The sequence below is a fragment of the Schistocerca piceifrons genome, chromosome 2 (assembly GCF_021461385.2).
Source record: "Schistocerca piceifrons isolate TAMUIC-IGC-003096 chromosome 2, iqSchPice1.1, whole genome shotgun sequence".
Lineage (NCBI taxonomy): Eukaryota > Metazoa > Arthropoda > Insecta > Orthoptera > Acrididae > Schistocerca > Schistocerca piceifrons.
Window position 1 is genome coordinate 902,598,454 of NC_060139.1, and position 23,921 is coordinate 902,622,374.

General features: G+C 43.3%; 1 protein-coding gene across 1 annotated transcript in view; it reads right to left on the reverse strand.

Annotated features, from left to right (window-relative positions):
• Window positions 1-23,247, reverse strand: part of LOC124775977 (high-affinity choline transporter 1-like) — a 400,765-nt gene extending 377,518 nt beyond the window's left edge. Inside the window, exon 1 of the mRNA XM_047250817.1 lies at window positions 23,129-23,247. The gene's annotated coding sequence lies outside the window, so the exon portion shown is untranslated. The remainder of the gene's footprint in view (window positions 1-23,128) is intronic.
• Window positions 23,248-23,921: the final 674 nt, after the last annotated feature.

A 23,921-nucleotide genomic window follows, 5' to 3' on the forward strand; every position in this document is an offset into this window, starting at 1 on the left:
ACTGTAAGCAAAACAAGTTTTCCACGCGTCTCAATGTATGTGTGGTCATAGCTCCTGAACTATACATAGTACAATGATACAATTTCACCGGACATTCAATGGTATATGTGAGTACTATCTGCAAACTGTGTTGTGAATAGAATAGGTGGTAAAAAAAGTAATAAATTAAAACGTCGTGCCTGACACTGACGATCTACTGCACGAACAACGAAAGTGTACTAAGCGTTAACATTTTTTCCTTTCATCATTTTGTGGAGAGTAACAGCGACAAAAAGTTTCGTAAAGGTTTGAAATTATGTAGAAAGATTGTTGCTAGTCGCTAAGTGCTCCCATGCGCAAATACTGAATGAATAAAGTTGTGGTATTTGGCGACGTTACTTAGGCTGCCTCAATACATACGCAGTTTCGAAATGCAGTAACTGTCTTATGATGTTACACTTTTAACATCAAACTGTGACAGTACCATCAGATATATTGCTTTGCGATGATAAGTAAAATTGGCAGTTTAATATTCTTATCTATGCTGGAGGGAAAAATGTCACTAATGGCTTCTGGTGTAAAATTTTTGCATTGTCTTCGATGAGGGAGGTATGAGAGGGTTCGGCGACGGCCGTGGGTGGTCGCAGTGCTATACATACAAGACACCTCAAGCTCTCCCCTGTTGGACTGTTGGTTCGCAGAAATGTTGTGGCCACACGCCGACAGGTTTCTGGTGTCCGCGAAGGGGCATGGTCTTGGAGATAGCAGGGTGACCACAGGTTCCCTGAACATTTTTGGAGTGGAAAAGCTGCATTTCCTGTCGGCGGCTGCAAATAACGACACGAAGATTGTATCATGTTGAATGTGACAAAATTCCAGAACCTAATTGCTCGGATGATGTCAGTCGGTCAAAAGGGTCATCGACGTACGCACTGAAGCGTAAACGTCTGAACCAATGACCGGCGACACAGGATAAATATACAGTGTACCATCCTCAGGGCAGATCATGGGTATACTGTAAGCGATGTGGAGGAGTTTTGGCAGGCTTCTCACGGTGGCGAAAGCTGTGAATCCTCCCCTCCAATACGTAGCGTTGCGGGAGCGGAGGGGAGTGATAATCAGTCGAGGAGTCGGTGCGAGGACTTGTGGCCGGAGACTGCACGCAGAGAGAGAGAGAGAGAGAGAGAGAGAGAGAGAGGGAGATGGGGGGGGGGGGAGGGGAGGCTGGTCCCGCCTGGCGCAGTTTCCGCTGAATAGGTCGAGTAATCGTCGTCTTGGCCGGCCACTTTGACCGAGCGTTCTAGGCGCTTCAGTACGGAACAGCGCTGCTGTTACGGTCGCAGGTTCGAATCCTGCCTCGGGCATGGATGTGTGTGATGTCCTTACGTTAGGTTTAAGTAGTTCTAAGTTCTGGGGGACTGATGACCTCAGATATTCAATCCCATGGTGCTTAGAGCCATTGGAACCATTTGAATCGTCGTCTTTTTACTGTTATCGCTCCTTTTGCTCTGAGCAGCTCACAGTTTGCGAGGCCAATTCCGCAACTTGTGTTGCTTTCCAGTGCCTTTAATTATTTGGATTTTGGATCCGGTTTTTAACTTGTGTTTGCGGGCTGCACAGATTTAGGAAAGTCAATCACGTTCCATAGCAATCCACTACTTGTTAACAGAATAATCCGTATCCAAGCAATCTTCGCTCAAACTAACATTTATTGTACTTTTGGGCACATAAACGTGCATTCCATTGTGGAAATTGACTTTTTAGATTCCCGCATAAACAGTTTGTCTTGTTTAGCATCAAATGAATAACTATTCATAAATTCACTTCAATAAAATATCCAGTTTTGTGAAGCAATTTATAAAAATAAATAGTGTTTAAGAGAACCGATTAGTTCCCCCCCGCCCCTCCCCCTCTTCTTTAGATCTACAGCCCATAATTATAAATGTGACAGATTTGTTCTACATAACTGGAATGTGAACTCACTGTGGCGGCGTTCTGTTGTAAGACAGGTCTACTTACATGTAAAAATATTCAATTCTAAGGCAGGTGTCTTTACATGTAACAATATTCACTGATTAGCCAAAACATAATGACCACTTGTTTAATAGCGTATCGGTCCACTTTTCAAACACGATACAACAGAGATTCTGCTTGGCATGGACTCTACAAGTCCTTGACATGATTCCAGAAGTAAGTGGCAATAGATGGCTACACACAGCGCAAGCAATTCCTGCAAATTACGATGTGATGATTTAGGAGCACGCAGCTGGCGCCCGACGTGTGTTCCAGTAGGTGGAGATCAGGCATGTTTGTTGGCCAAGACATCAATGTGAGTTTATTATAACGCCCTCAAACCACTGTAACACGGTTCCGAACATGCAAAACGGACAGTTATCCTGTTGGAAGATGACATCGTTGTAGAGGGAGACGTGAAGCATGAAGCGATGCAGTTGGTTAGCAATAATGTTCAAGTAGTTCAATCGTGTCATCATGCCTTCGATTAGCTTCATAGATCCCACGGAAGCCCAACTCAGTGTACCCCAAAGCATAATTATTGCCTCACCGGCCTGTATCTGTGTCGCGGTGCATGTTTCGTGCAGCCTTTCGCCTGGATGACGGCGTGAAAGTACCTAACCTGGTCTAACAAGCGGGCCGCGCGGGGTAGCCGCACGGTCTTGGGCGCCTTGCCACGGTTCGCGCGTCTTCCCCCGTCGCAGGTACGAGACCTCCCTTGGGTTTGGGTGTGTGTGTTGCCCTTAGCAGAAGTTAGATTAAGTAGCGTGTAAACCGAGGGACCGATGACCTCAGCAGTTTGGTCCCATAAGAACTTACCATAAATTTCCAAATTTTCACAGCCTTCTAATCAAATTTCTTGCCTATCGAGTGTCGTCTCAGTTGTCCGACTGGATTCCTGATTTCCTGTCAGGAAGGTCACATTTCGTAGTAACATTCGAAAGGCGACACGTTTTTATTGATCCACTGTCAAAACTCAATGATGCTGTGCCCGCTGCAATCATAACGTACGATGTCGTAAGGACGACAAAGGAACATGTAGGGTCGTGTGACGTGGAGCTCCATGTTCAACAGTACCCTCTGAACAGTGTGCTCCGAAACACTCGTGCCTGCACCATCATTGTGCTCTGTCGTCTGACCTGCCCACAGATCGCTGTCTATCCTGGATTACACAGTGGGGGAACCTGCAACCTCTACGTTTTGTGATGAGATGTGGTCGTCCAATACCATACGGCCTACTCGTTACTTCACCATCATTCAGCCACTTTCCATAGGTGCTCACGGCGGTATTTCGCCAACAGGCGACCAGCTTCGCCGTATCAGAGATTCTCGTTTCCAGTCGCAGCGCCACAACAAAGCGCCCTTTGTCAAAACCGCTTATATCAGTGGATTTCCGCATTTGCGACTCGTATCTTCGCTATAATGACTGCCCATTCGTCTCTCTTCCGCTTACATCCTTTCCTTACTGCGCCACGTGTCCGCAACACCACCAGAAGGAGTTCAACCTCGCGATGGGCAGTGGTCATAATGTTCCGGCTCGTCGGTGTGTATCTGGTAGGAAATTTAATTTACATGACAAAAGACTGATAAGGGTTGTTGTCATTTGTATTTAACAGTTTTGGAATCACAGGACATTTTCAACAACTGCATTTACAAATTTGCCGGGTTAAGGCAATATAAGGCTTACACCAGTTAGCACATCGTTTGTGTGATGAGCACCTGAGTGTAGCAGGCAGAGAGCACTCTGCACTGCCGAGCCCCTGCACGTCACGCTCACAGTAACGATCCTACGAGCATCACTTAACGAGTAGGCTTACAACATTTCAGATTTTTCAGTTCTGTCGATAACTAGGCGAAATATTGCGAAGCAATTTTTGTTACCCTTGGAAGCCGTTAGACAATCTGCAACTGGGGGACGTCGAATCGATCAAACTATTCCACATAAGCGCGTGTCAGAAATGCACCGTTGTGGAGCCACAGCTATAAAACGAGAACCAATCAGCAACAAGCGAGCGGTGAGCTAAAGAGCACATTTACTCATCAAATTAGCTCAATGGGTATTTCTGGAGGGAAGGTGATGTTCTTTCCGAGGAACACTGTTGAGAAAATTTAGAGAACTGACATTTGAAGCCGACTGCAGAACGATCCTACTGCCACCAAAGTACTTTTCGCATAAGAACCTCGAAGAGAAGAAAAATTTGGGCTCATATGGAGGCTTATAGATAGTCGTTTTTCCTCCATTCAGTTTGCAAGTGGAACTGGAAAGGAAGTTATTAGTGGTACAGGGTACCCACCCCACCCACAGTACGGTGGTTTGCGGAGTGTGTGTGTAGATGTAGATGAAGAAGGTAACGCTTTCAGCTGAACAGTCAAAACAAGACAAACTTGAAATTTCCCTCTTTAGCTGGGGTTACGTTAGAAGAAAACTTTCTCTGGTGTTTATAGGGAACGGACTTCCCTAAAAGCCGGCCAGTGTGGCCACGCGGTTAAAGGCGCTTGAGTCTGGAACCGCGCGGCCGCTACGGTCGCAGGTTCGAATCCTGCCTCGGGCATGGATGTGTGTGATGTCCTTAGGTTAGTTAGGTTTAAGTAGTTCTAAGTTCTAGGGGATTCATGACCTCAGATGTTAAGTCCCATAGTGCTCAGAGTCATTTGAACCATTTCTTCCCTAAAAGTACCTTAACGCCATTCATTTCATATGGTGATACGCTGTCCTGCAGAAATAACATTGCAGTCGAGATGTGGTACTGTAAGATGCAATGTTACTCATAACTGAATGTAAATGTCACATATTTTATGTTAGTGTACAGAGAGCGTGAATGTACTATCATTATAACAAATACAGTAGATTAGCAGTCGTGGCTAACCACAGCATAACAAAGCAGTAGCCGAACCAAACCGCGCTGCAAGACACAACTAAACGCTTTCGCTTGCCGTACAAACTTCCACGTGCACATCGCAGACTGGCTGTCACCTTATGGCCGCAGCTCCACAGCGGTGGCAAGACCTCCAGTCCCGACTGTATACCAGTCACCTTCCTTTCAAAGTAGGCTGACACAAAAGCTCCATAATTAGCAATCATATACAACCGCTCGCTCGACGAAAGTTTCGTACTTAAGGACTGCAAAGTTGCACAGGTCACACCAACACAGGAAAGGAAATACTAGTAATTATAAGCTGATTTACCGGCACACATCATTTTCATCGATTTGCATTAGGATTTTGGAACATGTACTGCGTTCGAACACTATGAATTACGTCGGAGAAAAGCAATCTGTTGACAAATAGCAGAGGTTTCGGAAATATCGTTCTCGTGACACACAGCTAGTTCTTTATTCACCCAAAGTAATGAGTGGTATCGACACCGGTTCTCAGATTTATTCCATATCTCTAGATTTCCACAAGGCTTTTGACCCCATTCCTCACAAGCGGGCCGCGCGGGGTAGCCGCACGGTCTTGGGCGCCTTGCCACGGTTCGCGCGTCTTCCCCCGTCGCAGTCCTCCCTTGGGTTTGGGTGTGTGTGTTGCCCTTAGCATAAGTTAGATTAAGTAGTGTGTAAGCCGAGGGACCGATGACCTCAGCAGTTTGGTCCCATAAGAACTTACCATAAATTTCCAAATTTTCACAGGCTTCTAATTAAATTTCTTGCCTATCGAGTATCGTCTCAATTGTCCGACTGGATTCCTGATTTCCTGTCAGGAAGGTCACATTTCGTAGTAACTGATGGTAAGACATCCAGTAAAACAGAAGTGATATCTGGCGTTCCGCAGGGAAGTGCTTTAGACCGCCTACTGCTCCTAAACTATATAAATAATGTACGCGATAATTTGCAAAACCCTCTTACATTGTTTGCAACTAATGCTGTCCTTTAGGGTCTTGTAAAGTCATGAGAAGACCAAAACCAATTGAAAAATGATTTATCATCTGTATATTGCGACATGTGGCAATTGATTCTAAACAAAGAAAAGTGTGAGGTCATTCACATGAGTATAAAACGAATTTGTTAAATTTCGATTACGTAATAAATCACACAAATCTAAAGGTAGTTAATTCAAGCAAATACCTAGGCATTACAATTACAAACAATTTAAATTGGAACTACCACACAGACAATGTGGCGGATGAGGCAAACTGAAGGCTGCGTTTTATTGGCGAAACAAAGGATGTAACAGGTTTTCTAAACATACTGCCTACACTACGCTTGTCCGCCCTCTTCTGGAGTGCTGCTGAGCCATGTGGGATTCGTATCAGGTAGCATTGATTGAGGACATTGAAAAAATCAAAGGAGGGCAACTCGTTTTATATCATCGCTAGCCCGCCCGGTTGGCCGTGCGGTCTACGCACGGCTTTCCGGGCGGGAAGGTGCGCCTGGTCCCCGGCACGAATCCGCCCGGCGGATTGTGCGAGGTCCGGTGAGCCGGCCAGTCTGTGGGTGGTTTTTAGGCGGATTTCCATCTGTCACGGCGAATGCTGGCTGGTTCCCCTTATTCCGCCTCAACAACACTATGTCGGCAATTGCTGCACAAACAAGTTCTCCACGTACGCGTACACCACCATTACTCTACCACACAAACATAGGCGTTAGATTCGTCTGGTGTGAGACGTTCCGTGGGTGGGTGGTGGTGGGGGGGCCCACCAGGGGCCGAACTGCACTATAACCCTGGGTTCGGTGTGAGACAGCAGGACAGCGGAGGGGTGAACTGGACTGCGGTAGTCGTCGTGGGGTTGTGGACCATTGCAGTTGCGGCAGAGATGGAGCCTCTCCGTCGTTTCTAGACCCTGGTTAACATACAATACAATTATCGCTAAATAGGGGAGAGAGTGTCACGTATATGATAGGTGAGTTGGAATCATGATAATTAAAACAAAGCTGTTTTTCGTTGTGGCGAGCACTTTTCATTAAATTTCAATCACCAAGTTTCTCCTACGAATGCGAAAATATTTTGTTGGTGTTAACCTACAAAGGAAGAAACGGTGATCGTAATAAAATAAGAGAAATTTATAGCTCGTTCGGAGAAATTTAAGAGTTCCTTTTTCCGAGCGCTGTTTCGAAACTGGAACGGTAGAGAAATAATCTGAAGGTGGTTCGATGTACCTCGCCACGCACTTGAGTGTGAATTGCGGAATAATCAGGCAGATGCAGATATAGACGGCCATTTCCGACTTACATCTCTTTTACAAAATTTTTCTCGAAGCAACTGTAACGTTCCCTGGCAACACTCACACTATTAATAAACTAAAATTTAATTGTATTATATACGCCGCTATGAAGCAATTTGTATATACTGTAATTATTTAACAAAAAATATTATTTAATTTTGTGTAAAGGACATTCGTTATTGTTGTAATATTTTCTGTAGTAATATTCTCGATGTATTTATGATTGTAATATTTCTATACTCATACTGTAATTATTTAACAAAAAATATTATTTAATTTTGTGTAAAGGAAATTCGTTACTATTGTAATATTTTCTGTAGTAATATTCTCGATGTATTTATGATTGTAATATTTCTATACTCATAATGTAATTGCGAAATGTGTCAATATCTGCGATAACAAAAATGTAAAATTCAGCCACAGAGGAAAATAATGTTGTAAGATTACAAAGAGATGTTAATGGTCAGCAATAATATAAATAACACTGCACGGTGTGCATTCTTTGTCGTCTTCCTCGAGAGCTGAGAGAGAGAGGAACCTGTGACGTAGCATTTTATGAATGGGTAGACTTCATTTGTCTGTATCTAGATTTAGCCGCCATTAGAGGAGAAACTACAAACTAATGTAAGTTGAATTATTGTTGTGGTCTAAATACATTATAATTTATCGAAAGTGTGTGTTACTAATGTAAATTAGCTTGCCCATGTCATCTATAATATTTCTTTAAAGAATTTTCAGCATTTTTAGCAATGATCGCTGGTGTTGCTGGGCTGTGCCGCGACCGAACGATTTGCAGCGGCGGCACATTTAAAAAATTGTTCCGCTAAGAAAAATTAACCAAACCCGTAAATCGGGAGCAGATAAAAATTAGCAGTGAATTAAGAAAATATTTTTCTTTTGCAGCGATCCTGAGACTGACGGAATTTATTACTAGTTTCACATTTGTGCATTCATAGGCGGATAGTTAACGTTGAAATTTAACAATTTATTGGTTCTTTCAAATAACTTAAATGTATAGTGAAGTGTGTTTTATCAATGATAATTAAACGTCGGCTTGGCAATATTTAACCATTTTCTGCTAATAGAGACAGTCTTGTGTTCCATAGCTAACGCCGGGAAAGATTTCAGTAAATATTTAAAAAAAAACACTGCATTTAGAAAATGTGTGCCAAGGCCGAATTATGTAAAGGATTTAATTCTCAACTAAATATTCTTAATCAGTTAATACCCAATTTATCAGCATGAGAGGGTTGACTAAGTTCACGTAATATTAAATGTACTTAATTCTGTCTAAATGAATTTTTATTACCACACGCAAATAAGGGGTTCTACAACAAAGTTAGTACTGAAAGAAAGAAGGAAAAAATAACAAAATAAACATTATAAAAAGTAACTATTTAGTTTATTTCATTTAATTTAATTTCATTAAACAACGCTCCAACCGCATTATCTATCCTGTGTGTCAAGTCCTACGTCTAAATTGCCATAGGTAATCGTATTTTTTGCTGTGTTTTAGTGGTGGGTTTACGTTTACATACAGCAGAATATGTCTTGGATACATTTTGAAAGTGTAAATGTGTTTGGATCTCTTTTTAGGTGTGGCTATAGTGGCATTATCTATTATAACTATTATTATATGCAGACGATTTTATTGTGGAACAGACAGAAGATAATTTACAAAGAGGGCTATTCATCTTTGAAATATAGCAGAAGTATATGACCTGGTAATATCTCCAAATAAATGACCAGAAATGGCATTTATGAGGAAAACATGATCAATTTCAATATTGAGATAAATGTAAAAGATCTTGGATGTGAGATATCTCCAAGCATGGATCGCGACACAGAAAGAAACCTTTGCTAATTTAAACAGATATGTGGAACAATTCGTAGAAGTCAGAAATGTAAAACCAGAAAAGAAAGTAATCTGAAGCTTTATAAAACAATGACAGTACCGGAGGTATTATCCGGAAGTGAAATGTGGGTACTCTCGAAGAAAGACAGAAGGAAAATTACATCAGCTGGGATGGAATTTCTCAGGACAGTCAAAGGCTGCACACTGACAGACAAGATACGAAACACAGAAATAAGACAAGAGATAGAACTTGCTACAGTCAATGGCTACCAATTTCGGCGCAAAGTGTTCCTGCCGTCGTCACGTGTATACCAGTGAAAGTGCATAGAGCTCTACCCTTTTAAGAACCTGTCGGTACATGCGTGACGCACTCGTCACTGCGCAAGCGCCACTTACGTGCAGGCTGTAAGTCTGTGCGTTGCTGTAAACCGCATGTGCGGTGAATGCTCGCCTTTACTGGTATCAGACCGATCGCATGGAAAACGAGGCAATACGTCGTTTAAGTTTCCCAGTGGCAGAGTGGTATCTAGATGGAACGACAGCCCCGATCGATCAGGTTCTCAGACAGTCAAACTACTACTAAGTTACTAAAACTCGATACTTATTTACTCGTATAAAATTTATTTAAATTAGCTCTGTAATTAGGTATAGTCTGCAGTGGTCACCTAGACATCAGATTACGTAGAAAACAGCAATGAGGAAGAAATTTAAAAAGGCAAATCTTCAACCAAATGCTCACAATGCCGCTTTTACGCAGTGTGAATACTGTAATATTATAACAGCATATTCGCAGGCCTGTGAAACTTTCACTGTGCAGAGGTGTAAGCTGCTACGAACCTTCCAGAAAAGTAGGAACTCAGTGCTGTGCCGGTACTCGAACTAGGCGCTTTACGTTTTGGAGGCAACACACTACCTACTGAGATAACTGAACACACCTCTCGCAATCGAATCTTAGCTGGGAGCTGCCACTTAACTCCTTTTACGTTTGCAAATTCTGTGGAAGCGCTCCTAAAAGTCTCGGATGTAGAGAGAGGAGACAGAATATCGTGGAGACCACTCTGTATCATATATTACACTCTGTACTATATCATTGGTCTATCAGTCATTTGAGGAAGCCTCGTGGAACAATACTTTCCGGAATGTGTCACGTGTGACCTTGGGACCGATGACCGTAGCAGTCTGGTCCCTTCAATCCCCCAACCAACCAACGTGTGACCTTCCTAGTATAAATTGTAATTTTTAAGATTAATTTATCATTGTTAACGGTGGTTGAACTACGTGGCTACGCATCACTCATCTTCAATTGGCTCAATACTATTTGCATCTTCGTAAATACGTTTTTGCCTACTGCACTTTGGACGCTGCAACTGCATTTTACTCTAAATCTGCAGGTACAGTTCACAAGCCACACTACGGTGTTGTAGCGCGGGTCTGTTCCATTAGCGAACAGTGTGTAATAAGAACGATTATTGCAAAACTTCTGTGTGATCCCTCATTTCCGTGATGTTTCTTCGTCGTGACTTCGGGAGATGTTTGTGGCAGAAAGTTGCTATGTTGCCCACCGCTTATTCCATTTTACTTACATTTTTACTTTAGCAGACGTTTCCACTTGTCACTAGTTGCCTATTCTCAGATTCCACAAAAGTCTATCTTGCCACTCTTCTTGCTATAGGCCTCTCCTTTCCAGGGCTTCGGCTATAGTCCTCCACATTGCCCTCGGCTTCCCTCGGGTCCTTCTCCTTGACGGAGACCGGTTGAGCAAACACTGCGGCTATCGCTGTACTTCCATCTGTCGGACGTGTCCATACCAGTTCAGTGCTCGAAGGATCAGTCCCATCTGTGATTGGTTCCACTTCATCCATCTCCATTCTTACGTTTTCATTCCTCAGTCGGTCCAACGGGTCGCTCCCACGATACGGCGTAACCCGCCCATTTCGACAGCCTGTTTCCCCCTTTGTCTCTCGTTCTGTGTCCAACACTCTGAACCGTACGTCAGAATGCTTTCAACCACAGCAGGAAGCACTACTTTCTGGGACCGATGACCTCAGCAGTTTGGTTCCATAAGACTTTATCACAAATTTCCAAATTTCACTACTTTCTTTGTTCATATGGATATGTACCGACTCCAAATGATACCATTTAATTATGTAATAGCCGCCCTCGCTCTAATTATGGGCTATGTCCACATCACACTGTTCAAGTGAATCCAGATACTTGAACACTTCTACATTTCTTACCTGGCCAAACTCAAAATCCAAGTCCTCGCCTTGCCCAATTCCAACAACAAGATGTTTTATCCGTACTGACTCTAAGTTCCCATTGTAAATAAGTATCCATTAACTTTCTCATTTTATACATGGCCTCATCCTTTTCGAGAGCCATAAGTACTTTATCGTCAACGAACAGTAATGAATGAAAATTCTGATGCTGTACTGTCGCACCCAAACTTCTGCACTGTCTATTTCCGTATTGTAATGGTACTTGAATTACGTAACCATTACGGCACCTCACCTCAACCTCTCGATACCAGCAATATTCTACTGTGTTTCTGTAAAATAGTTAACATATTTCTGTGACAACATTCACATTTGATTTCATTAATGTAGAGGAACTTCGATACATCGATATGTATATATTGCAATGATATTATTCTTATGTGAATTCTTTCTTTTGTCCCTATGATCATTGACGTGCTTTTAACTCCGATTTTTGGGAGCGTAAGCGGTTATTAGAGAGTCAAGCTTTGGTCGTCATGTTAAAAAGACGCAAATTGTAGTCAGTTTATGAAATGTGAACTTTAACAGTGAGGAAGATATTTTCAAGTATGTTTTATATTGTGAAGTGATGTTTTGGAACGAGTTACGTGATATTGCAACAAAAGTAACAAAAAAGAAGTGTAACTTAAATTCGGAGTGCTGATTGCTTTTTTACAACCCCATTGTCCTAGCTTGCAAAAGTTTAATCTTCAAGAATGGTTCATGAAACACATATATAAAACTTTTTAATATCGCAGAATAACACCTAGCTCTCTTTGCATCCGAGCTTGGAATCATCACTACCTAGATTTTCGACGATGGAGAGTTCACAACGAGACAAGCGTGGGAAACACGAAAAGATGAGTGCCTAGTTTATCCATTATTTCAAGAAATGACTTTATTAAGTGTGCTCTAATGACACCTGCCACAATGGCCGAGCGGTTCTGGGCGCTACAGTCTGTAACCGCGCGACCGCTACGGTCGCAGGTTCGAATCCTGCCTCGGGCATGGATGTTTGTGATGTCCTTCGGTCAGTTAGGTTTAAGTAGCTCTAAGTTCTAGGGGACTGATGACCTTAGAAGTTAAGTCCCATAGTGCTCAGAGCCATTTGAACCTTTTTTGACACCTGACACATAATATAACTTTGTTGTTGCCCGAAAATGCAATATTTAACAGCGTGGGCAACACTACAGTCATAGTTAATTTTTGACCTTTGTTGTGGTAGGGTTGTTAGAGTATCCAAGAACAACTTAAACAAGCTTGGTGACGTACAGCATACTTGTCTTAATCCTCTACTTGTTTTAAAACTCTAGAATATCTTAAACCAACCTTCACAGCTGTCTCGCATTGGTGGAAAATTCTTTTCACCAACGCTGTTAATCCACCGTCCACTCTTTTCCAGTGCTGTCCATAGTAACCTCCTTGGCACAGAATCATAAGCCTTTTCTAAACCAACAAACACAAAAAGGAGATCTTGATTTTTTTTTGCGAACATTTTCTGACACATCTGGCATACACAAAAGATGTTATCCTAGCAAACTGGACTCGCACGCGGGAGGACGACGGTTCAATCCCGCGTCCGGCCGTCCTGATTTAGGTTTTCCGTGATTTCCCTAAATCGCTCCAGGCAAATGCCGGGATGGTTCCTTTGAAAGGACGCGGCCGACTTCCTTCCCCGTCCTTCCCTAATGCAATGAGACCGATGACCTCGCCGTCTGGTCTCCTCCACCAAAAAACCCAACCCACGAACCCAATGTTATCGCCACAGATTTTCCCAGCACGACTGTTCCTGCGATACAACAACTTGCGCAGCCTCTTCGAATCTGTTCTTTGCTGTACTACTGAACAACCTACTCACCGAAGCCTTTTCCTCTGTATTTAGTCAGATCTTTCCAGTTCCCTTTCTTACGTATGGCAGTAATGTGTGCCGTCTTCCTTTCTTGGACTACTTTTTCGACCTCACGCTCTCATAATTTCATTTTCTGTCATACAAAACGCCTTTCCTGTAGCGACTGCCAGGGGGCTTGTTGAACATCACCTTAACGCCCTCGTGCTAACTAAACGATCCCGTGACGAGATTTACCATTCTTCGTTAAATCTTCTTCGTTTCTGCTATAAATCCAACACACTGAGGAACAATATTCAAGAGTCGGTCGAACACGTATTTTGGAAGTCACTTCCTTCGTTGATGACTTTCATTACGATTCTTCTAATGAATCCGAGGCTAACATTTGCTTTTCCTGCAATTTGTTTTATGTGTTCATTCCAATTTAGCCTGATACGAACGGTTATTCCGACCCTTGCGCTGTCCCGATTTGTAAGCGGAAGCGTGATATAGCCTCTTTGCCTGTAGTAAGCAACCTCCTGCTTCCTGTCTCGCCTGAGGACATGTGCGCGTTCTCAACGCCGAATTCACGGCGATCCGCATCAGCTCGAAGGACAGGTGTTGGCAGTTATGTGGGGCATGGACGCTCTGAGCAACTTCCGTAACTAAATATCATTTTAAGCGAGTCTGTGTTGCTAACCTTACAGCTTATATGTGCAAGAAGCACATCGCTCGGATTTGGCGGAAGGCGGTCCCGTAGCTAGGTCTGTCATTTATATCTACAGAAATGATGAGCAAAGTGGAGTTTCTGAGGCGCGTGGACTTGATTGGTAAGCTCCTTTCTGTGTAGACTGTACGAAATGCTATTAGAAGCTGTGAATTACATTTTTTATGCTCTGTGCTTTAGATTTAACTCCAGTTTTATTTAAAATGTTTCCTGGCAAGGCTAACTTACACTGGTTATGTCACTGTCATTTCTGTCTATCAGGTTTGAGCCTAGTTCGTAATTTATGAACATCATTTGTCCTGCCGTCATGCAACCGCATTTGGTATCAATTTTGATGGATGTTATAAGTAAAGCCCCGAGGCAGTTCTTGTTTACATTTTGTTCGTACATTCTTCTATAAAAGTAACCTGAGTAATCTCATTTTAAAGTTAACCTATGTACATTGCTACCTGTTCTTTACCTAAGATTTGCATTTCACTTTATTATTCACGAACGGTCAGGTAGTATTTCCCTGTCTACATTTCATATTGCTTTATAATTGTCCCTTGCCTGTTTTGATTTCCTATCTTTATACGTGTTAACTGAACTGCTAATTACATGTTTTAGATGCTTGGAGCATGTTGTTCGAAACGTGTGTTCGTTAAAATCTTTTTGTCTGTTGTAGTAGAAACTGATGCCATACAATGCTTTACTGAATTATTTAGTGGGAGGACCAACTGATTGAGGTCAAAGTTTTCACTATTACACATACCTACTTGCAACCTAAAACACAAATTTTATTGTTCATTCCTTGCATTTATCTTAGCCTGTTAATTACAAATGTCTTTTTCTGGATTTTTTGTGGCCTGGCTCTTTACCACTCCCAGGTTCACGTTTGACAAAGTACCTACGAGTAGTGACTGTTCCCAGAGATTTTTTACCACTAGCAAAACCAAACAGTAATGGAACACATCGCCTATTAACGCGCAGTACGTTATACTTACACTACCGGCCATTAAAATTGCTACACCACGAAGATGACGTGCTACAGATGCGAAATTTAACCGATAGGAAGAAGATGCTGTGATACGCAAATGATTAGCTTTTCAGAGTATTCACACAAGGTTGGCGCCGGTGGCGATACCTACGAAAGTGCTGACACGAGGAAAGTTTCCAACCGATTTCTCATACACAAAAAGCAGTTGCCCGGCGTTGCCTGGTGAAGCGTTATTGTGATGCCTCGTATAAGGAGGAGAAATGTTTAGCATCACGTTTCCGACTTTGATAAACGTCGGATTGTAGCCTATCGCGATTGCGGTTTATCGTATCGCGGCATTGCTGCTCGCGTTGGTCGAGATCCAATGACTGTTAGCAGAATATGGAATCGATGGCTTCAGGAAGGTAATACGGAACGCCGTGCTGGATCCCAATGGCCTCGTATCACTAGCAGTCGAGGGGACAGGCATCTTATCCGCATGGCTGTAACGGATCGTGAAGCCGCGTCTCGATCCCTGAGTCAACAGATGGGAACGTTTGCAAGACAACAACCATCTGCACGAACAGTTCGACGATGTTTGCAGCAGCATGGACTATCAGCTCGGAGACCATGGCTGCGGTTACCCTTGACGCTGCATCACAGACAGGAGCGCCTGCGATGGTGTACTCAACGACGAACATAGACGCACGAATGAAAAAACGTCATTTTTTTCGTATGAATCCAAGTTCTGTTTACAGCATCATTATGGTCGCATCTGTGTTTGGCGACATCGCGGTGAACGCACATTGGAGGCGTGTATTCGTCATCGCCATACTGGCGTATCACCCGCGTGATGGTACGGGGTGCCATTGGTTACACGTCTCGGTCACCTCTTGTCCGCATTGATGGCACTTTGAACAGTGGAAGTTAAATTTCAGATGTGTTACGATCCATGGCTCTACCCTTCATTCTATCCCTGCGAAACCCTACATTTCAGCAGGATAATGCACTACCGCATGTTGCAGGCCCTGTACGGGCTTTTCTGGATACAGAAAATGTTCGACTGCTGCCCTGGCCAGCACATTCTTCAGATCTCTCACCAATTGAAAACGCCTGGTCAATGGTGGCCAAGCAACTGGCTCGTCACAATACGCCAATCACTACTCCTGATGTACTGTGGTATCGTGTTGAAGCTGCAAGGGCAGCTGTACCTTACACGCCATCCCATCTCTGTTTGACTCAATACCCAGGCGTATCAAGACCAGAGGTGGTTGTTCTGGGTGCTGATTTCTCAGGATCTATGCACCCAAATTGCGTGAAAATGTAATCACTTGTCAGTTCCAGTATAATATATTTGTCCAATGAATACCCGTTTATCATCTGCATTTCTTCTTGGTGTAGCAATTTTAATGGCCTGTAGTGTATTTACTTTCAGGGTCAACTGTAAGTCTCTGCATCACTCATAGATCTTCCATTTACCTTTCAGTACACCTTCTGGCTTTGCAGCCTTCAAATAGACGTCTGAAAAAAGCCTCGCAGAGCTTTTGATGTTATCCACTAGATCATGTATATAGAATGAAGTAACAAAAGTTATGGGATAGCTATATACAGATGGCGGTAGTACGGCGTACACGAGGTATAAGAGGGCAGTGCATTGACGGAGCTGTTCTTTGTACTCAGGCGATTTATGTGAAAAGATTCCCGACGTGATTGTAGCCGCACGACGGGAGTTAACAGACTTTGAACGCGAAATGGGAGTAGGATTAGACGCATGGGACATTCCATTTCGATGATCGTTAGGGAATTCAATATATTTCGAGAAACAGAGTGTTAAGAGTGTGCTGACAATACGAGATTTCAGGCATTACCTCTCGTCTCGGTCAACGCGGTGGCCGACGGCCTTCACTTAATAACCGAGAGCAGCGGCGTTTGCGTAGAGTTGTCTGTGCTAACAGACAAGTACCATTACGCGAAATAACCACAGAAATCAACGTGGAACGTACCACGAACGTATCCGTAAGGACTGTGCGGCGAAATTTGGTGTTAATGGGCTGTGGTAGCAGACGACAAACGCTATGCCTCTTCTAGCAGTTCGAAATCGCTTGCAGCGCCCCACCTGGGTTCGTGACCATATCAATTGGGTCCTAGACGACTGTAGAACCGTAGCCTGGTCAGACGAATCCACATTTCAGTTGATACGAGCTGATGGTAGGGATCGAGTGTGGCGCAGACCCCACGAAGCAATGGACAGAAGTTGTTAACAAGACACTGTGCAACCTGGTGGTGGCTCCATAGTGAGGGCGGCTGTGTTACATGGAATGGTCCAACTGAATCTATCATTGACTGGAAATGATTGTGTACGGTTACATGGAGACTATTTGCAGCCATTCATGGACTTCACGTTCTCAAACAACGATGGAATTTTAATGGATGACAATGCGCCATGTCACCAGCCCACAATTTTTCGCGATTGGTTCGAAGAACATTCTAGACCATTCGAGTGAATGGTCTGGCCACCTAGATCGCCAGACGTGAATCCGAGCGAACATTTATGGGACTGAATCGAGAGGTCACATCGTGTGCAAATCCTGCACCGGCAACACTTTCACAATTATGGATGACCGTAGAAATAGCGTGGCTCAGTCTGCAGCGGACTTCCAACGACCTGTTAAGCCCGCGTCACGTCGAGCTGCTGCACTAAGACGGGAAAAAAAGAGGTCTGACACGGCATTAGGAAGTACCCCATCACTTTTGTCACCTCACTATATAAAGGGCGGTCCATTGATAGCGACCGGGCCAAATATCTCACGAAATAACCATCAAACGAAAAAAACTACAAAGAACGAAAATGGTCTAGCTTGAAGGGGGAAACCAGATGGCGCTATGGTTGCCCCGCTAGATGGCGCTGCCATAGGTCAAACGGATATCAACTGCGTTTTTTTTAAATAGGAACCCCCATTTTTATTACATATTCGTGTAGCACGTAAAGAAATATGAATCTTTTAGTTGGACCACTTTTTTCGCTTTGTAACAGATGGCGCTGTAATAGTCACAAACGTATAAGTAAGTGCTATCACGTAACATTCCGCCAGTGCGGACGGTATTTGCTTCGTGATACATTACCCGTGTTAAAATGGACCGTTTACCAGTTGCGGAAAAGCTCGAAATCGTGTTGGTGTATGGCTATTGTGATCAAAATGCCCAACGGGCATGTGCTATGTATGCTGCTCGGTATCCTGGACGACGTCATCCAAGTGTCCCGACCGTTCGCCGGATAGTTACGTTATTTAAGGAATCAGGAAGTATTGAGCCACATGTGAAACGTCAACCACGACCTGCAACAAATGATGATGCCCAAGCAGCTGTTTTAGCTGCTGTCGCGGCTAATCCAAACATCAGTAGCAGACAAATTGCGCGAGAATCGGGAATCTCAAAAACGTCGGTGTTGAGAATGCTACATCAACATCGATTGCACCCGTACCATATTTCTATGCACCAGGAATTGCATGGCGACGACTTTGAACGTCGTGTATAGTTCTGCCACTGGGCACAAGAGAAATTACTGGACGATGACAGATCTTTTGCAAGCGTCCTATTTAGCGACGAAGGGTCATTCACCGAAAGCGATAACGTCAACCGGCGCAATATCCACTATTGGGCAACGGAAAATCCTCGATGGCTGCGACAAGTGGAACATCAGCGACCTTGGCGGGTTAATGTATGGTGCAGCATTATGGGAGGAACGATAATTGGCCCCCATTTTATCGATGGCAATCTAAATGGTGCAATGTATGCTGATTTCCTACGTAATGTTCTACCGATGTTACTATAAGATGTTTCATTGCGTTACAAAATGGCGATAAACTTCCAACATGTTGGATGTCCGGCACGTAGCTCGCGTGCGGTTGAAGCGGTATTTAAATGACAGGTGAATTGGTCGTCGAAGCATCATACCATGGCCCGCACGTTTACCGGATCTAACGTCCCCGGAGTTCATTCTGTGGGGAAAGTTGAAGTATATTTGCTATCGTGATCCACCGACAACGCCTGACAACATGCGCCAGCGCATTGTCAATGCATGTGCGAACATTACGGAAGGCGAACTACTCGCTGTTGAGAGCAATGTCGTTACACGTATTGCCAAATACATTGTGGTTGACGGACATCATTTTGAACATTTATTGCATTAATGTGGTATTTACAGGTAATCACGCTATAACAGCATGCGTTCTCAGAAATGATAAGTTCAAAAAGGTACATGTATCACATTGGAACAACCGAAATAAAATGTTCAAACGTACCCACGTTCTGTATTTTAATTTAAAAAGCCTACCTGCTACCAACAGCTCGTGTAAAATTGTGAGCCATATGTTTTTAAGTAGTACAGCGCCATGTAAAGCGAAAAAAGTGGTCCAACTAAAACATTCATATTTCCTTACGTACTACACGAATATGTAATAAAATATGGGGGTTCCTATTTAAAAACACGCAGTTGATATCCGTTTGACCTATGGCAGCGTCATCTAGCGGGCCAACCATAGCGCCGCCTGGTTTCCCCCTTCAAGCTAGATAAGTTTCGTTCTTTGTAGTTATTTTTTGTTTGACTCTTATTTCGTGAGATATTTGGCCCGGTCACGATCAATGGGCCACCCTCCATATTGTAAACAGTAATGACCCTGTAATACTGCTTTGCGCTGCGGTCGCAGGTTCGAATCCTGCCTCGGGCATGGATGTTTGTGATGTCCTTAGGTTAGTTAGGTTTAACTAGTTCTAAGTTCTAGGGGACTAATGACCTCAGCAGTTGAGTCCCATAGTGCTCAGAGCCATTTTGAGCCAATACTGCTTTGGAAAACTCGACATATTACCTTTAAATCTGTTGATTTTACTGTCTAAATAATGGCTCGTTGTTTTCGCGCTTACATGAATAGTACACACATAATTAGCATCATTGATGCAGTGCAGCACCTGCCATGTGAGAGTGTGTACTGTTCATATAGATTCGTAAAAAGGGAGCCGCAATTTAGAGAATAAAATAGTTACATCGTCCAAAACACAGATGAAGAAAACGTTTTGTTTATACAAGTACAAATGTGTTACGCCAACTGAAGGTGAGTGAAAGTCCGGAACACGTTTTGCCACAAATAAATCTTTGTAAAAAATGGCTGGTTGCTGTATTTCTACAGTAACAATTTTTAAGTTCTTGAAAAACTGTGCAGGAGCTACTCTGAAGCTCACAGCGCTACTTCGGCAGCGTACTGAGGCGCACCATGGGATTCAGCTACTCCTGCGATACGTATGGGTTATGCAAGCCCATCTGAAGAGGCCTGCAGAACCTGACAGCGATTTACAATATTACTACATCATTCAACGCATTCTACACACGGTTGCCGTTTATGCAACTTCTTGCCAAGGTATTGCTAAAGAGGAAAACGAAGTCATTGTCTGTAGGTCGGTGCCACACTTATTCCTCTCCTTGTCTCATGTTCAAGCCAGTCTCCTACCTTTAAACTTGGCATCAACAGTAAGATCAGACTGAACACTGAACCAACTGGTCCCCTGTGTCATTAAGCCACAATGTACATTTACCTCTCGAATTGTCAACGTACTCCCAAGCTTACACGCACACAAATTTGCTAGGCTCTTTCCGTGACTCTCTTTTTGAAATACAGATAAGTACATAACCAGTCACTAAATTACATTGCGTTTTGTATGAATCTAGAGCAGGATCTTCGTGCGCTGTGTCCCAGATTACTACGTCTGTTTTCTCAAGAACATCTACGAGAACATCAATACAAAACATGCAACCCTGCAATTGACAAAGACGAATTCAAGCTAAAGGCTAGGGTTCACAAATATTCAGTCTGGTCATGAATTATGCCTCATCTACAGAGACCGACTCCATGTGTACTTTCAAACGCTGATGTCATAGTTCTACTATCAGGACCCCTACCATAAATTTAACACGATCTTAATGCTTGAAGCTCGGCGCTAGAACTCGAGAGTATGGAGGACCAAAACGGAGTACGCTTACTGCAACTTCTCATGAATGGCCACCAGCTGTAAGCTGCATCTACGTCTAGATTATGTCCTTACAACAAAAACCGATCACTTCAGGTCTTCGGCTCGGTAAGAATATCCACAGCTCTCACGGATGAATACGAAAAAACCGTGTAAAACTGGATGATTGAAGTGGAGGAGACATTTGCTATGCAAGTATACCTTTCAAAGTCAAAGGAAATACAGGGTGTTAAGAAAGTATTCCACATTTTTGAGAGGTGATAGTAAGGACCAAAGCAAAACAAAAATATCCACTAAACATAGATTCCAAAATGCTTACCATAAGAGTTATGAGCACATGTTCATCTTCCTAACTGTGAAACACATTCCTTGTTATTGTCCATTGATACAGCACGCAGTAACAATCGAGTAGTGTTGTTACTGTAAGCATTATTTACAGTTCTGTATCAGAGCAGCGTATGCATTACTTCTAAGGGAACTATTTTGTGTTCTGATAAGTTTGTGGAAAGTACTTACACTGCAGTTTTATCTTCCCACTTATCAGTATAATGGAAACCTGTTATTCCACACGGGGAAAGGCAGACTATCTTCTGTTACGCTCTAACAAATCGAAGCAACCATCCAGCCCATATCCTGTATGTGGAAATAAATCAAGAACAATGTGATCTCATTTGTTAATCCATTTGTTTACTGCTTTCTACAGGTAGTTCGTATAAGCAAAGACCTGGCAGTAGAAGAGATGCCATTCACAGCAGCGAAGATGATGAAGTGCCCATAGCTCTTAAGGGATGTATTTTAGAGCCCATATTCACGGGATACGTTTTTCTTGTTTTGGTTCACACTACCACCTCTCAAAATACGAAAATTTTTCTTTATATACCATATACAAACGAAAATAAGACCAACTCTAAAGTATGGATCAGATTCTACGCGAAAATCAGACGACCGGAAGCTTCAAAAATGGTTCAAATGGCTCTGAGCACTATGCGACTTAACTTCTGAGGTCATCAGTCGCCTAGAACTTAGAACTAATTAAACCTAACTAACCTAAGGACATCACACACAGCCATGCCCGAGGCAGGATTCGAACCTGCGACCGTAGCGGCCACGCGGTTCCAGACTGAAGCGCCTAGAACCGCTCGACCACACAGGCCGGCGGAAGCTTCAAATTATAGTAAAGGATCTTGCGCTGGTCTCTATAAGTTACCCTAAAACACAGAGTACGAAACGACCACATCGAAGGCTCATTTAAGGTAACAAACATAGCGGAAAAGCTTCAAGAGAATCCCTTGCACTCGTACTGATATTACATGCACCGTGAACGTAACCGTGTGATAAGAACAGAAATATCCAGAAAGAGGTTCTGTGGATTAGGACGCGAATGAACGACCTGAAAAGAATGGGACTGCACCCTGATATGACACAAATAGATTCAGATTTGTGTAACAAGATTATGAGGATAGGCCCCAAGACACATGGAAAAGAATCTGAGCAGTTTCTGCCATTATGCAAGACTGGAAAGCCGCTTAGGGCGGAAAACTTTAGAGCAGATTTCAAAGGAAACTGCGAAAAAAACTGAGCAGATGAGAAAAAAGAGGAAAACTTATAAGACACCGAATTGCTTTAAAAAGCATACGGAAAGTTGCTTAGAAAGTCTTTACTTACTTTGACGAAAGTAAACAAATTGCGTGTACCTCAAAACTGTTTCTTCTTGTTCCAGTTATTTTGGGAAATTTAAAAAATAGAGAAAAAAATACCTTCTTGTGCCGTTGGTTGTGCTGGAGGGGGGAGGGGGGGGGGCATATGGAGAACACCAATGGTAGTATAACGACGGAGCGTCATTTTTCAGTTCTCGCCTATGGCGGCAAATCCCCTAGCAACAGGCTTGGAAATAAGGCACAGAAGAAGAAAAACACAAAGAAGAAGAAGGTCACATTTCGGAGGGTTCACTCCATCATCAGGTGGCAAGTTTTGGTGTTTGGCTGGCGTGTATTGCTCCCGGGATAACAATGATGTCGAGATATCTACTATACTGTGCGTCGTCGTTTTCCGTAAGAGCACTAAATTTGAGCTTAACACATTCGCCGTTCATACACTTTGCTAGAGATGCATTTTACGTAAATGCACAGCACTGTAGATACTTGAACATCACATGTTTGCAGGGGAAATGCTCCGGAGCCAAACACCGGAACTAACGCATGTTATGGAGCAAAGCGTCGTAAACAAATAATAATGTGAAACAACAATATTCATAGACTGGTTAGGCTGTGTATTGCTTTATAGCCCCCGTCGCTACGCAGAGATGCGTGTGACAGCGGTAGCCGTCGGAGCGTGACTGACCTGCTGTATGCCCGAGTGGTGCGGTGTGGCGCGGCTGCTACAGCTGGTGCGGCGGCCGACTTTCTGCAGTCCGATGCTGGTCTTCGGCACTTCCACTCACCTGTTGCGGCCGCCACCTGCTCAAGGCCCGAGCAACACGGCAGGCGCGACGCTGCTGCCGCCTGCCGGCCGCAGAAGGTGACCCGCGTCATCCGAGTAATTTCGCCGGAGCGCCGCGTAAGCATGGTTTACACCCGGACCCAAGGTTCGGTTCTGGGGTTCTGGATAGGATTACAATTTGTTAAAGTCATCCTTCCCCCGCCCCCCCCCCCCAAAAAAAATACAGGTTACCGATAGGCTCGCTTTTAGTGTGCCACAGATGGATACGATTTTCATTTATATAAATAAAAATGAATGTTTTTGTAGATGTGTCCTCTATGCATTCTTCAACTATTCATCCGATTGCGATGACACTTTGGTGAGTTGTTCTTCGTACGCCCGCGAAGGTTCGTAACTCAAAAAAAAAAAAAAAAAAAGAGTATAACTCGTAGTTCAGGAAATATGATAATATAAGCATTTATTACACAATGTTGCCCTCAAGTAACACCAATATCGTACATTGTGTGTACATCGTATTTAGGGTTTCGTCTTTGGATGGAAAATTGTGCTTGCAAGCAATGTTTATACTCTCACGTACAGGAATATTCTGCGTCTTCTGTTGTCTCTGGTGAAAAGTTTCGGAATAATGTGAAACAGCAGACACCGTGCGAGATATGACAGCGTCAGTTACCAGTGTAGCAGTTTCTTCTTACTT